The sequence below is a fragment of the Bombina bombina genome, chromosome 4 (genome assembly GCF_027579735.1).
Source record: "Bombina bombina isolate aBomBom1 chromosome 4, aBomBom1.pri, whole genome shotgun sequence".
NCBI classification, from domain to species: Eukaryota; Metazoa; Chordata; class Amphibia; order Anura; family Bombinatoridae; genus Bombina; species Bombina bombina.
This window is the reverse complement of record NC_069502.1, coordinates 787,941,424-787,957,375: the sequence shown is the minus strand read 5'-3', so window position 1 is coordinate 787,957,375 and position 15,952 is coordinate 787,941,424.

Here is a 15,952-nt window from a genome sequence, read left to right as displayed (position 1 = left end):
AAATGAGTAGATTTTTTTTTTCTGACAATTTTAAAAGTTATGTTTTTTCCACTCCCCCTGTACCATGTGACAGCCATCAGCCAATCAAAAATGCATACACGTACCATGTGTTCTTGCACATGCTCAGTAGGAGCTGGTGACTCAAAAAGTTTAAATATAAAAAGACTGTGCACATTTAGTTAATGGAAGTAAATTGGAAAGTTGTTTAAAATGGCATTCTCTATCTGAATAATGAAAGTTTAATTTTGATTGAGTGTTCCTTTAAGTCTGTAATTTAGTGAGTCACATTGCATTACCAGACGGGATTTTGGTTAAAGGGATACTAAACCCAATTTTTTTTCTTTCACAATTCAGATAGAGCATGCAATTTTAAGCAGCTTTCCAATTTACTCTTACTATCAAATTTTCTTCGTTCTCTTGCTATCTTTATTTAAAAAAGCAGTAATTTAAAGCTTAGGAGCCAGCCCATTTTAGGTTCAGCACTCTGGATAGCATTTGCTTATTGGTGGCTTCATTTAGCAAACCAATAAGCAAGCATAACCTAGGTTCTAACCAAAAATGGGCCTGCTGTTAAGCTGTACATTTGTTTTGTTTTTTTTAAATAAAGGTAACAATAGAACAAAGAAAAATTAGAAAGTTGCTTAAAATTACATGCTCTATGGGAGTCAAAAAATTTGTGTTTAGTATCCCTTTAAGAAACTGGAAAGAGACGTGGGACTCACAGTTTCTACCAGTATTAAATATGCCTATAGAGAGAAGTGCTCTCACAGGAATGAGCAACTGGCTCAATACCATTGTTAGCCTGTTCTATGGTGATTTACTACCTGGGTGCAGCTTTTTAGCCCAGTAATGCTTTTATGGCTATATCATCCCCGGCTCTCAATGAAAGCCAAATCCATGTATTAAAACTTAATTTCTTCTTAACATTGCACCCAGGGCCGTCTTTAATATTGATTGGACCCTGGGCAAAAATTTTCTTGGGGCCCCCCACCCCATGCAATTTTGATCTCCACCCCAACATCCCAAAAAACAACTAAATCAATTTTTTATTATTATTATTATTAGCCCAGCGGTGGATCATCCACTGCTGGGCTAATCATTTAAAAAAAAAATGCAATATGTGAAACTGGACGTAAGCAGTACTAATAAGTAAATAAATATATAAATTCCTCCACTGTGGATTCATTTAATATTCTTTTGAATGTGATTCTGGTGTGAGGTTAGCTGGTTAAAGAGATTTAGGGCAGCCAACAGGAGCAAAGCAAGGGAAAGAAGGAAGCATGGAGGTGCAGACAAATATAAGTTTACTGACTGGAACAGCAGAACTACTATGGGAAGCTGTAAAACCTGAGACAGAGAGAAAATAAAAACTATAAAAATAAACCTTACATTAATGTGTGAAGTATCAGCATGACACTATACATCAGCCACACCAGCACATGTCGCTTCTTTGCTAGGAACAAGTTCCCTCTCACCCTGAACTAGACAATGCTGCATGGGGAGGGGCGTGTGTGCACTCACTTATTCTTCCCACTGACACCTTTCTACAAAGCACTATTCTCCTAACAAACTTCAGTTAGTTGATCTTAGGGCCACAGCAGAAAGAGCAGGGCTAAGGGGACCAGTAGACTGGATGCTGTCTGTCCAAGGCTGCATGGATACAGTGTGAGATGAGTCACACAGCCTCAAGACTGAAGAGAGCAGTGTATGCAGCTGCACAGATGCTCAAATCCTCATGTGCCTGCCGCTCCAGCTTTCTGCTGCATGCGCCTACAGTCAGCCCTACCCAGAAACAATCCCCACCACCAGAGCAGTTACCTGGTAACAGTGGTAACCCAAATAGGACCTTTTCTGATGCAGTGGGAAATGGCTGGATGCCTAGTTAGGGCTTTGCATTCAGTGCTGCCCAGTGCACATCTAAAACAGCACATGGCACTAGCTTGGCATGTCACATGACACCGGCACGGTCTGGCACAGTTTTTTAAAAAAAATATAAGCAGAGTACTTTTGACTGTGACAGTATTAGGACTGAATGTGTGTGTTCCCCATGTCACATCAGCAGTCTGGTATGAACAATAAAAAAAAAAAACTCTTGGGCCCCTCAACAGAGACTGGGCCCAGGGCAGCTGCCCCTTTTGCCCTGTGTTAAAGACGGTCCTGATTGCACCTCTTTCTTCCTACCTTCATGATATGAGGCAAATAACCACTGGGAGGGTAGGGGAAGGGATATTTATTGCTTTGTTTGGGGTGTGTCTGCCTCTCTCTTGGCTGCCAGGTTGAGTAATTCCCATAGGTTATGAATGTTCTCATGGACTCTCACTGCCAATAGAAGAAAATTAAGAGACTTACCCAGCTTCCTGCGTAGACCCATGTACTAAAGCAGACATTGCTAAATTTAAAGAGATAGTAACACAGAAATTTTAAAAAGTGTCCAAAATGCTAATAGAAGGTGTATGGTGTATAAATATGTCTGCAGCATCATTTGTAGATGTTCATACTAACAGTTGGTGCTCTATGAAAGTGAATGTAAACTTGAGCATCGTCGTCTCCCCACCCCCCGGCGTTTAGCCTCCTAGCACAAACGTCATGGCCCGGGGGGGAAACTAGTGGATTGCAGATTTGTCGTCTGTCAATCAATTAAAGAATCCTGATATCATTACAAGGTAAAAAAACAGAATTTATGTTTACCTGATAAATTACTTTCTCCAACGGTGTGTCCGGTCCACGGCGTCATCCTTACTTGTGGGATATTCTCTTCCCCAACAGGAAATGGCAAAGAGCCCAGCAAAGCTGGTCACATGATCCCTCCTAGGCTCCGCCTACCCCAGTCATTCGACCGACGTTAAGGAGGAATATTTGCATAGGAGAAACCATATGATACCGTGGTGACTGTAGTTAAAGAAAATAAATTATCAGACCTGATTAAAAAACCAGGGCGGGCCGTGGACCGGACACACCGTTGGAGAAAGTAATTTATCAGGTAAACATAAATTCTGTTTTCTCCAACATAGGTGTGTCCGGTCCACGGCGTCATCCTTACTTGTGGGAACCAATACCAAAGCTTTAGGACACGGATGAAGGGAGGGAGCAAATCAGGTCACCTAAATGGAAGGCACCACGGCTTGCAAAACCTTTCTCCCAAAAATAGCCTCAGAAGAAGCAAAAGTATCAAACTTGTAAAATTTGGTAAAAGTGTGCAGTGAAGACCAAGTCGCTGCCCTACATATCTGATCAACAGAAGCCTCGTTCTTGAAGGCCCATGTGGAAGCCACAGCCCTAGTGGAATGAGCTGTGATTCTTTCAGGAGGCTGCCGTCCGGCAGTCTCGTAAGCCAATCTGATGATGCTTTTAATCCAAAAAGAGAGAGAGGTAGAAGTTGCTTTTTGACCTCTCCTTTTACCAGAATAAACAACAAACAAGGAAGATGTTTGTCTAAAATCCTTTGTAGCATCTAAATAGAATTTTAGAGCGCGAACAACATCCAAATTGTGCAACAAACGTTCCTTCTTCGAAACTGGTTTCGGACACAAAGAAGGCACGACTATCTCCTGGTTAATGTTTTTGTTAGAAACAACTTTTGGAAGAAAACCAGGTTTAGTACGTAAAACCACCTTATCTGCATGGAACACCAGATAAGGAGGAGAACACTGCAGAGCAGATAATTCTGAAACTCTTCTAGCAGAAGAAATTGCAACCAAAAACAAAACTTTCCAAGATAATAACTTAATATCAACGGAATGTAAGGGTTCAAACGGAACCCCCTGAAGAACTGAAAGAACTAAGTTGAGACTCCAAGGAGGAGTCAAAGGTTTGTAAACAGGCTTGATTCTAACCAGAGCCTGAACAAAGGCTTGAACATCTGGCACAGCTGCCAGCTTTTTGTGAAATAACACAGACAAGGCAGAAATCTGTCCCTTCAAGGAACTTGCAGATAATCCTTTCTCCAATCCTTCTTGAAGAAAGGATAGAATCTTAGGAATCTTAACCTTGTCCCAAGGGAATCCTTTAGATTCACACCAACAGATATATATTTTCCATATTTTGTGGTAAATTTTTCTAGTTACAGGCTTTCTGGCCTGAACAAGAGTATCAATAACAGAATCTGAGAACCCTCGTTTTGATAAGATCAAGCGTTCAATCTCCAAGCAGTCAGCTGGAGTGAGACCAGATTCGGATGTTCGAACGGACCTTGAACAAGAAGGTCTCGTCTCAAAGGTAGCTTCCATGGTGGAGCCGATGACATATTCACCAGATCTGCATACCAAGTCCTGCGTGGCCACGCAGGAGCTATCAAGATCACCGACGCCCTCTCCTGATTGATCCTGGCTACCAGCCTGGGGATGAGAGGAAACGGCGGGAATACATAAGCTAGTTTGAAGGTCCAAGGTGCTACTAGTGCATCTACTAGAGTCGCCTTGGGATCCCTGGATCTGGACCCGTAGCAAGGAACCTTGAAGTTCTGACGAGAGGCCATGAGATCCATGTCTGGAATGCCCCACAGTTGAGTAATTTGGGCAAAGATTTCCGGATGGAGTTCCCACTCCCCCGGATGCAACGTCTGACGACTCAGAAAATCCGCTTCCCAATTTTCCACTCCTGGGATGTGGATTGCAGACAGGTGGCAGGAGTGAGTCTCCGCCCATTGAATGATTTTGGTCACTTCTTCCATCGCCAGGGAACTCCTTGTTCCCCCCTGATGGTTGATGTACGCAACAGTCGTCATGTTGTCTGATTGAAACCGTATGAACTTGGCCTTTGCTAGCTGAGGCCAAGCCTTGAGAGCATGGAATATCGCTCTCAGTTCCAGAATATTTATCGGTAGAAGAGATTCTTCCCGAGACCAAAGACCCTGAGCTTTCAGGGATCCCCAGACCGCGCCCCAGCCCATCAGACTGGCGTCGGTCGTGACAATGACCCACTCTGGTCTGCGGAAGGTCATCCCTTGTGACAGGTTGTCCAGGGACAGCCACCAACGGAGTGAGTCTCTGGTCCTCTGATTTACTTGTATCTTCGGAGACAAGTCTGTATAGTCCCCATTCCACTGACTGAGCATGCACAGTTGTAATGGTCTTAGATGAATGCGCGCAAAAGGAACTATGTCCATTGCCGCTACCATCAAACCTATTACTTCCATGCACTGTGCTATGGAAGGAAGAGGAACGGAATGAAGTGTTTGACAAGAGTTTAGAAGTTTTGTTTTTCTGGCCTCTGTCAGAAAAATCCTCATTTCTAAGGAGTCTATTATTGTTCCCAAGAAGGGAACCCTTGTCGACGGAGATAGAGAACTCTTTTCCACGTTCACTTTCCATCCGTGAGATCTGAGAAAGGCCAGGACTATGTCCGTGTGAGCCTTTGCTTGAGGAAGGGACGACGCTTGAATCAGAATGTCGTCCAAGTAAGGTACTACTGCAATGCCCCTTGGTCTTAGCACCGCTAGAAGGGACCCTAGTACCTTTGTGAAAATCCTTGGAGCAGTGGCTAATCCGAAAGGAAGCGCCACGAACTGGTAATGCTTGTCCAGGAATGCGAACCTTAGGAACCGATGATGTTCCTTGTGGATAGGAATATGTAGATACGCATCCTTTAAATCCACTGTGGTCATGAATTGACCTTCCTGGATGGAAGGAAGAATTGTTCGAATGGTTTCCATTTTGAACGATGGAACCTTGAGAAACTTGTTTAAGATCTTGAGATCTAAGATTGGTCTGAACGTTCCCTCTTTTTTGGGAACTATGAACAGATTGGAGTAGAACCCCATCCCTTGTTCTCCTAATGGAACAGGATGAATCACTCCCATTTTTAACAGGTCTTCTACACAATGTAAGAATGCCTGTCTCTTTATGTGGTCTGAAGACAATTGAGACCTGTGGAACCTCCCCCTTGGGGGGAGCCCCTTGAATTCCAGAAGATAACCTTGGGAGACTATTTCTAGTGCCCAAGGATCCAGAACATCTCTTGCCCAAGCCTGAGCGAAGAGAGAGAGTCTGCCCCCCACCAGATCCGGTCCCGGATCGGGGGCCAACATTTCATGCTGTCTTGGTAGCAGTGGCAGGTTTCTTGGCCTGCTTTCCCTTGTTCCAGCCTTGCATTGGTCTCCAGGCTGGCTTGGCTTGAGAAGTATTACCCTCTTGCTTAGAGGACGTAGCACTTGGGGCTGGTCCGTTTCTACGAAAGGGACGAAAATTAGGTTTATTTTTGGCCTTGAAAGACCTATCCTGAGGAAGGGCGTGGCCCTTACCCCCAGTGATATCAGAGATAATCTCTTTCAAGTCAGGGCCAAACAGCGTTTTCCCCTTGAAAGGAATGTTAAGGAGTTTGTTCTTGGAAGACGCATCCGCTGACCAAGATTTCAACCAAAGCGCTCTGCGCGCCACAATAGCAAACCCAGAATTCTTCGCCGCTAACCTAGCCAATTGCAAAGTGGCGTCTAGGGTGAAAGAATTAGCCAATTTGAGAGCACGGATTCTGTCCATAATCTCCTCATAAGGAGGAGAATCACTATCGATCGCCTTTACTAGCTCATCGAACCAGAAACACGCGGCTGTAGTGACAGGGACAATGCATGAAATTGGTTGTAGAAGGTAACCTTGCTGAACAAACATCTTTTTAAGCAAACCTTCTAATTTTTTTATCCATAGGATCTTTGAAAGCACAACTATCTTCTATGGGTATAGTGGTGCGTTTGTTTAAAGTAGAAACCGCTCCCTCGACCTTGGGGACTGTCTGCCATAAGTCCTTTCTGGGGTCGACCATAGGAAACAATTTTTTAAATATGGGGGGAGGGACGAAAGGTATACCGGGCCTTTCCCATTCTTTATTTACAATGTCCGCCACCCGCTTGGGTATAGGAAAAGCTTCTGGGAGCCCCGGGACCTCTAGGAACTTGTCCATTTTACATAGTTTCTCTGGGATGATCAAATTCTCACAATCATCCAGAGTGGATAACACCTCCTTAAGCAGAGCGCGGAGATGTTCCAACTTAAATTTAAATGTAATCACATCGGGTTCAGCTTGTTGAGAAATTTTCCCTGAATCTGAAATTTCTCCCTCAGACAAAACCTCCCTGGCCCCCTCAGACTGGTGTAGGGGCATTTCAGAACCATTATCATCAGCGTCCTCATGCTCTTCAGTATCTAAAACAGAGCAGTCGCGCTTACGCTGATAAGTGGGCATTTTGGCTAAAATGTTTTTGATAGAATTATCCATTACAGCCGTTAATTGTTGCATAGTAAGGAGTATTGGCGCGCTAGATGTACTAGGGGCCTCCTGAGTGGGCAAGACTCGTGTAGACGAAGGAGGGAATGATGCAGTACCATGCTTACTCCCCTCACTTGAGGAATCATCTTGGGCATCATTTTCATTGTCACATAAATCACATTTATTTAAATGAGAAGGAACCTTGGCTTCCCCACATTCAGAACACAGTCTATCTGGTAGTTCAGACATGTTAAACAGGCATAAACTTGATAACAAAGTACAAAAAACGTTTTAAAATAAAACCGTTACTGTCACTTTAAATTTTAAACTGAACACACTTTATTACTGCAATTGCGAAAAAGTATGAAGGAATTGTTCAAAATTCACCAAAATTTCACCACAGTGTCTTAAAGCCGTAAAAATATTGCACACCAAATTTGGAAGCTTTAACCCTTAAAATAACGGAACCGGAGCCGTTTTTAACTTTAACCCCTTTACAGTCCCTGGTATCTGCTTTGCTGAGACCCAACCAAGCCCAAAGGGGAATACGATACCAAATGACGCCTTCAGAAAGTCTTTTCTATGTATCAGAGCTCCTCACACATGCGACTGCATGTCATGCTTCTCAAAAACAAGTGCGCAATACCGGCGCGAAAATGAGGTGTCTAAAACAGTGCCTGCCGATATTATTTTACAAAAATACCCAGATTAAATGATTCCTCAAGGCTAAATATGTGTTATATATGAATCGATTTAGCCCAGTCTACAGTCTTAATAAGCCCTTGTGAAGCCCTTATTTACTGTCTGAATAAAAATGGCTTACCGGATCCCAGAGGGAAAATGACAGCTTCCAGCATTACATCGTCTTGTTAGAATGTGTCATACCTCAAGCAGCAAAAGACTGCTCACTGTTCCCCCAACTGAAGTTAATTCCTCTCAACAGTCCTGTGTGGAACAGCCATGGATTTTAGTAACGGTTGCTAAAATCATTTTCCTCTTACAAACAGAAATCTTCATCTCTTTTCTGTTTCAGAGTAAATAGTACATACCAGCACTATTTTAAAATAACAAACTCTTGATTGAATAATAAAAACTACAGTTAAACACTAAAAAACTCTAAGCCATCTCCGTGGAGATGTTGCCTGTACAACGGCAAAGAGAATGACTGGGGTAGGCGGAGCCTAGGAGGGATCATGTGACCAGCTTTGCTGGGCTCTTTGCCATTTCCTGTTGGGGAAGAGAATATCCCACAAGTAAGGATGACGCCGTGGACCGGACACACCTATGTTGGAGAAAGATAAGTATGTACTGCACATTTTATGAATTAATTAATTTTTTTAAATTCTATCCTTTGACTTGAGCGACTATGCTCAAGTTTACATTCACTTGAAGGTTCAAAGCTCTTACCTTACAGTAGCACCGTTCATGATGCTTACCTCAGCTGCAGCACAATGCCAAAGATCTATCATAATTAAAAGCATTCCACAACCCTGGGGAATGGTGGATAAATTCACATTTCATCTGGGGAGAGGGGTGTGGATCCGACAAGGAGTAGCACATTATTTCCTGCTGTAAAAAGATCCTTCATTGCCTGGCTGAAAACTTCTTGTCTGCACCTTTGTCCGACAGCACACTGCAATAAGTAAATGGTCCTCAGATTGATTTGAGAACCCCTCTTAACGATGAGTAGATAAGCATTTCAAACCTTCACCTCAAATGACTGAGGATTCATGCAAAGTTGGAGGGATTTTAAGCTCTGTGATATTGTGGTGTCCTCTGCCTCCTCCAGAGGTCAGAAGGGCAGTTCTCCCACATGATGGTTCACGGACACACCATCTAATGAAACAGGCACCTTTAAGCACTTCAGAGCAAATTGAAAATGATAATGTCCTTTTTTACATTTAAAAGAAAAAAACAGGACTCTTTAACAGACACAATCCTACAGTTCCACTCCCAATTTTTGTATTTTTAATAGGGACGTTAAACTGCTGGACATAACGTCAAAAGAGTACTTACTGCTCACCATGCTATTGTGCTTTGTACTTGAAGCTCTCGTCTGAACCGCTCTCAAGTGATGCACAGTCACAGATCAGTTGTGTTGCCAGATTTTCTATAGATTTAAAGAGAAGTAAAAGTGCAGGAGAAATAAAATTAGCATTGTGAGTAGTAACCATTCTACTGTAGTTGTGTCCAGCAGTTTAAAAACATAAATTATGCTGACCTGATAATTTCATTTCCATCGTGGGGAGGAGAGTCCACTGCTTCATTTATCACTTGTGAGAAATAAGAACCTGGCCACCAGAAGGAGGAAAATACACCACAGACAAAGGCTTAAATACCTCCCCCCCACTTCCCTCATCCCCCAGTAATTCTGCCAAGGGAACAAGGAACAGTAGGAGAAATATCAGGGTATAAATGGTGCCAGAATAACAAAAATAAATTTAGGTCCGCCCACCGGAGAACATGCAGGTGCAGTGGACTCTCCTCCCCACACTGAAAACGAAATTATCAGGTAAGCATAATTTATGTTTTCCATCTAAAGGGGAGGTAAGTCCACTGCTTCATTCATCACCTGTGGGAACAAATACCCAAGCTCTAGAGGACACTGAATGAAGAAAACGGGAGGGTAAAGGAGGCAGACCCTATAGTGAGGGCACCACAGACTGCAGAACCTCTCCCAAAATCTGCTTCCGCCAAAGCAAAAACGTCAAATTTGTAAAATTTTGCAAAAGTATGTAAGGATGACCAGGTGGCTCCATTAATGCCTCATTCTTAAAGGCCCAAGAAGAGGCCACAGCTCTAGTCCAGTGAGCTGTAATCGTCTGAGGAGGCTTATGTCCGCTGTCTCATAAGCCAGAAGGATCATACTCCTCAACCAAAAGGATAGAGAAGTTGCAGAGACCCTCTGCGCTTCCAGAGTACACAACAAATAAAGACGACGTCTGTCTGAATTCCTTTGTGGCTTGAAGATAAAACTTCAAGGCTCGAACCACATCCAGATTATGAAGTAATCTCTTCTTCGAAGAGGAAGGGTTAGGACACAAGGAAGGAACCACTATTTCCCGATTAATGTAGCAACTCGACACTACCTTGGGAAGAAATCCCAAAGCGGTTCGCAGAACAGCTAAAACAGAAAATCTAAGTAAGGAGGCTCAAATTGTAATGCCACCAACTCAGATTCTGTGTGCCGATGCAATAGCCAATAACAACAGGACCTTCCATGAGAGAATCTTAATGTCCAGGGCATGCATAGGCTCAAACAGAGCCCTGTGCAAAACCTTAAACACCAAGTTTAAGCTCCAGGGAGGAGCCAGATTCCTGAAGACCGGTCTAATCCTAATCAGAATGTTAAGGTATGGAGGGAATGGATTCAATATAACTAGACCCCAAAATAATTATAAGCTAGTATATAGTATATCTAGGGTAATCAAACCCAAATATTCCTGTCTTAGCTATTAACTATAAATCTGGTGGGGGGTGCTCTTATCCGGTAAAGTAGTAGATAAACAAAGAAAAAAATGGATAACCAGAGCACTCTTAGTATTCAATTATAGAACAGTGAGGTAGTATGCAGTGGGTGTAAGGTAAAACTTAACATTTAATTGTATTAGTTAAAAAGGTAGTAATGACTACCAGTGTAGTGCATTAAAAGCTGTATTGTGGTACAGTAGAGCTGGTGAACCTAGGAGAGTATCCTTAAAGACGTAGCTGCAACAATGTAACCAAGTATAAAGTCTATAAGCATAGAAGGGAATGGGTCTGCTGCAAAAACACCATAAAATGCTCGCGGATTGCACTAAAACTAATCTACTAAAGAGGACAAGCCTCAACCAATTATGCTAAGCTGTGCAGTACTGGAGCGGTGTATATGGCAGCAGAAATTCCAAAATTCAATAACAGAATGGATACAAAGTAGCGCTAAGTAACGTCTATGAGGTTGCAGAGCTCTCAATTAAGCGCCTGATGCGCATTTCGCCCTATCCGGGCTTTGTCAAAGGCTAACCCGACTGGGTAGAGCCTCACTGTTTAAAAATAGTATGGTGGCCAATCAAAGGGGTTGTAGTCCTACACACCCCTTTCCCCATTCGTACACATGGGCGTCATTTCTAATTGGCTATGGTTTACCACATGACATCATTCGAGTAGAGTCACATGGGGCAGGAAAATATTGACAGCGCTTAAGATTGTAAATACAATCTGCGCTAGAATGACAGTGAATATCATCAAATGAAGATGTTACAATGATTTCTGCATTGCGTAATATCTAGTAATTCCGCACTTAAAATTAATTTATGCAGTAAATACATCTGCGGGAAGGGAGATCTTACCAATGTTTCAAAGGTTAAAATAAACCTGCGATTATTTCTTACAAATATCTATCTTTATATACTCCCATCATTAGCAACTATCAGAAGTTATAGAGTACAACTTTGACGTTATTGATCAAAAATTATGGGGTTACTCTCATATACGGTGATCAGATATAAATGGGGGTTATGTATGGTTATTATATGTGTGTTAAGAACCCGATTACAAAAATATAGATGAGACAACTGGTGTAATGTATCTCCGGGATGTCTGTATGTACTTTCAATCGTGGTTCAAAGACTGACACCTCATCTATACTCCAAAATAAGTCTCACAATAGTAATCTTGGTTACATGTAATTACAGTATTTTTAACCTTCAACAAAGGATAGACTTGAGAATAAGGTCAATGGTTTGTAATTTTACGTTTTCACTAAGGAATGGACATAATACAATTGTTAGTCTCTTAGTTAAGTGGCAAATATCCTGGTTGATTATTGCTATCAATCTTATATTGCTTCAACAAAGGATAGGCATTAGAACAGAATAAAAAATTATTGTATTTTAGTATTATTTCTTTTCAAACGATATATCAAAAATCCAGTTAGACCTGGTCATAGACTAAAGTCTCGCGAAATTGCTATATTCTTCTGGATCATAACAGCAAGATTAAAGAGGAAGTGTGCTAATGTCAATGTTATTTATTAGACTTTAAATGAGCACGTAATTCATTTTTATTAGTATGGATTATAAGAAGGAGTTATATCCGTCCTGTTCGTTCAATCCATGTGGTGTTAAGGTTTTCAGCCAAAAAATCCATCGGCACTCAGCCTGTAACAACATATTTTCCACATTTCCTCCTCTAATGCCTGTCTTAATTACTTGTAAGACTGCAATTTTTAGATCTGGTTTGTTCCCATGTTTGCGAAGATAGTGTTTCGCCACTGGTGTTAGGGTTTTGCCTTTCTTACTGTCTGTTTCACAGTTTTTTTATACTATTAATGTGTTCTCCCAGTCTGACGCGGAGTTCCCGTGTCGTGATGCCTATGTATTTCATTCCACATTTACAGAAAAGGCAATAGACCACATTTTTAGTTTTACAGTTTGCAAAACTGAGCATTCGTTTAGTGTCGCCCACACAGGTAGTGAATTCCCTTTCGTTTGTCATAAATTTACAGAAACTGCAATTCCCACAGGCATAGGTTCCGGTAATATTCCTATTACTTGGATTTCTTCTTGTAAAGTGACTCTTGACCAGTCTGTTCCCAATGGTGGGCGCTCTTCTCCAACTGGTTAAAATTCTCTTACCCAAGCATTTCGATAGGGATTCATCTGATTTCAGTATGTTACTGTGTTTGTTCAGAATTTCACATATTTTTGTGCAGTTGTTATTAAAAGTCGTCACAAATCTAATTTCGTTGGTACTACTTTTTATTTTGTTCTTAGGAGTTAAAAGGGAGTCACGTAAAGTTCTTTTAGCCCTTTGATAAGCTACACGTATTACTTTTCGGCTATATCCTCTTTCTCTCAACCTTATTTTCAATTCTTTGGCTCTTTTGTTAAACACTTCAAAATCAGTGCAATTTCTCCTAATCCTCAGAAATTCTCCAGTAGGTATCGCTTTTTTGGTACTTTCAGCATGGCAACTATCATATTGTAAGATAGAGTTGGTTGCTGTGTCCTTCCTGTAAAGATCCGTTTTTATTTTATTGTTCACATCCTTATAGATTGAGATGTCAAGAAATTCTACTTTATCCCTACTTAGATTGTAGGTCAGTTTTAGGTTCATTGTGTTCTGATTCAGAATGGAGATGAATTCCTTGAAGAGTGTTTCGTTGCCTGTCCATATTATGAAGAGGTCATCAATATAGCGGCACCATAAACTGATGTGTTCCGTATATGCTGTTAGATTTTCATTAAAGACATGTTCTCTTTCCCACCATCCAAGATATATGTTCGCATATGTGGGTGCGCAAGATGACCCCATGGCAGTGCCTTGTATTTGGAGATAGAAGTAGTCATTAAAGACAAAATAATTATGTTTTAATACGAATGTAAGTAATTCTATCACAAATTTATTGCGCTCCATTCTGTCACTTGATTGCATACTAAGAAAGTACTCTACTGCTTGACAACCATATTCATGTTTGATTGACGTATATAGTGATTCAACATCACATGTAATTAATATTGAATCATCTTCTAATGTTAAATCATTTAGTTTACTGAGGATGTCCATCGTATCCCTGGTATATGATGGTAAAGTCCAGACTATTTCCCTTAGGTATAAATCAAGGAATCTGCTCGCTTGCTCACACAGGCTGTTTATGCTTGACACTATCGGTCTTCCTGGTGGAGATTCTTTATTTTTGTGGACTTTGGGTAGTAGGTAGAGTGTTGCAATTCTTGGTGTCTTTACTTGTAAAAAAGAGTATTCTCTTTGACTTATTAGGTCATTATCTTTCGCATTATCAATTAGCTTATTGTATTCATTCAAGAATTGTTCTGTTGGATTAGAGAAAAGGCATTTATAACACGTTTTGTCATTTAGCTGTTGTTTGGCTTCAATGATGTACTTGTCTTTTTCCCATACCACTATGTTGCCCCCTTTGTCGGATGGCTTAATGAGGACATCTTCCCAAGAATTGATCTCCTTTAGAGCTTGTTCTTCAATTTTACTAATATTGTGTTTAGTATTGTTGTCTAGTTTGAGGAAATCAGTCATTACCATTTTAAGATATACTTCTATTTGTGGAAATTTCGATATTGGAGGCATGTACTTAGATTTTAACCTAATCTTTTTGTCCAAAAATGTCTCAGTATCTGTTGTGTCATGTCCTTCACTCTCATTCCATAGCCCAATTAGGGTATCAAGTGTTTGTATATCAGTAGTTGTTACATCATCCTGAGTATTATACAACTTATGTAGTGCCAATTTCCTACAAAAGAGATGTAGATCTTTAACTAGTTCAAATTTATCAATAGAGGGCGTTGGTGAGAAAGATAGGCCTTTCGATAGGACAGATAAATGGTTCTCATTCAGTGTTCTTTTAGATAAGTTAATTACTTGTAGCTTATCAGATTTTGTTTCTACCATTTTGGGCGTTTGCCCCAGTCCTCCCTCCTCCTGTATCCATTCTCGTTCCTGTATCCCCACCTGGCTCGATCTCTCAGTGTTCTGTTTCCCCCCTTGGCCCCTTCTTGTGGGTTTTTTATGGTTTCTTTTTCTAACTGGCTGGAATTCCTGCCTAAAAAACTCTGATTGTTAGTTCTTATAGCATTGTTTTCTGAGTCACTATCTTCAATGGCTGAAGATTCACAGTCAGATTGGTGTGTGTTAGTAGGTGGGGGTAGGCTATTGATTGGTCTGCGTCTGGACTGTTTGTCGTCCCATGTAAATATTCTCCCTTTTTCGAAATCTTTCAGATCTCTTTTCATTTTTGAACATTTTGTCTGTATGATCTCCTTCTCTCTTTTATCTAGTTCTTCCCTCATCTCTTTGTATGTTTGTTTGAATTTGTCTAAGTTGTCAAATTTCTGTAGTTTCATGTTATACTCAGATATTTCTTTATCTAATTCTGACATAACTTCTACTTCATAGTCAGACAGGATAGCTACCAATATTTCAGAACAGTTAATTAAAGCCTGTTCCCACCTATCTTTGTATGAATCAATATGAAAGGAGAAACTTGGGAATAGCCGGACTCGTAACCCTCGTGGCATTATGTGTTTGGCTAAATATTTATCATATGCGCTCTTATTCCAGAATGAGCGTGTGTGTTTTTTAATTAGGTAGCTTAATGATTTAAGACCCTCTTCCCAATTGTCAATTTCAGTTTCTGTTGTGTTTTCATTGTCATATGCTAGCGAGAAGGTTTTGTCAATATCTTTTATTCTTTGTTCCTGTCTATTTTTGTAATCCTGCGAGAGATTAGATGCCATTGTGTGTGGATTGGCTCTGAATTGACTAAAAAGTCACAGAAAAATCCCAAGAAATGCTGTCATAAACAGCGGATAGAAGATAATATAGAATGATAAGGTATGGAGGGAATGGATTCAATATAACTAGACCCCAAAATAATTATAAGCTAGTATATAGTATATCTAGGGTAATCAAACCCAAATATTCCTGTCTTAGCTATTAACTATAAATCTGGTGGGGGGTGCTCTTATCCGGTAAAGTAGTAGATAAACAAAGAAAAAAATGGCTAACCAGAGCACTCTTAGTATTCAATTATAGAACAGTGAGGTAGTATGCAGTGGGTGTAAGGTAAAACTTAACATTTAATTGTATTAGTTAAAAAGGTAGTAATGACTACCAGTGTAGTGCATTAAAAGCTGTATAACTGTACAAGTTAAAGATCTACATCTCTTTTGTAGGAAATTGGCACTACATAAGTTGTATAATACTCAGGATGATGTAACAACTACTGATATACAAACACTTG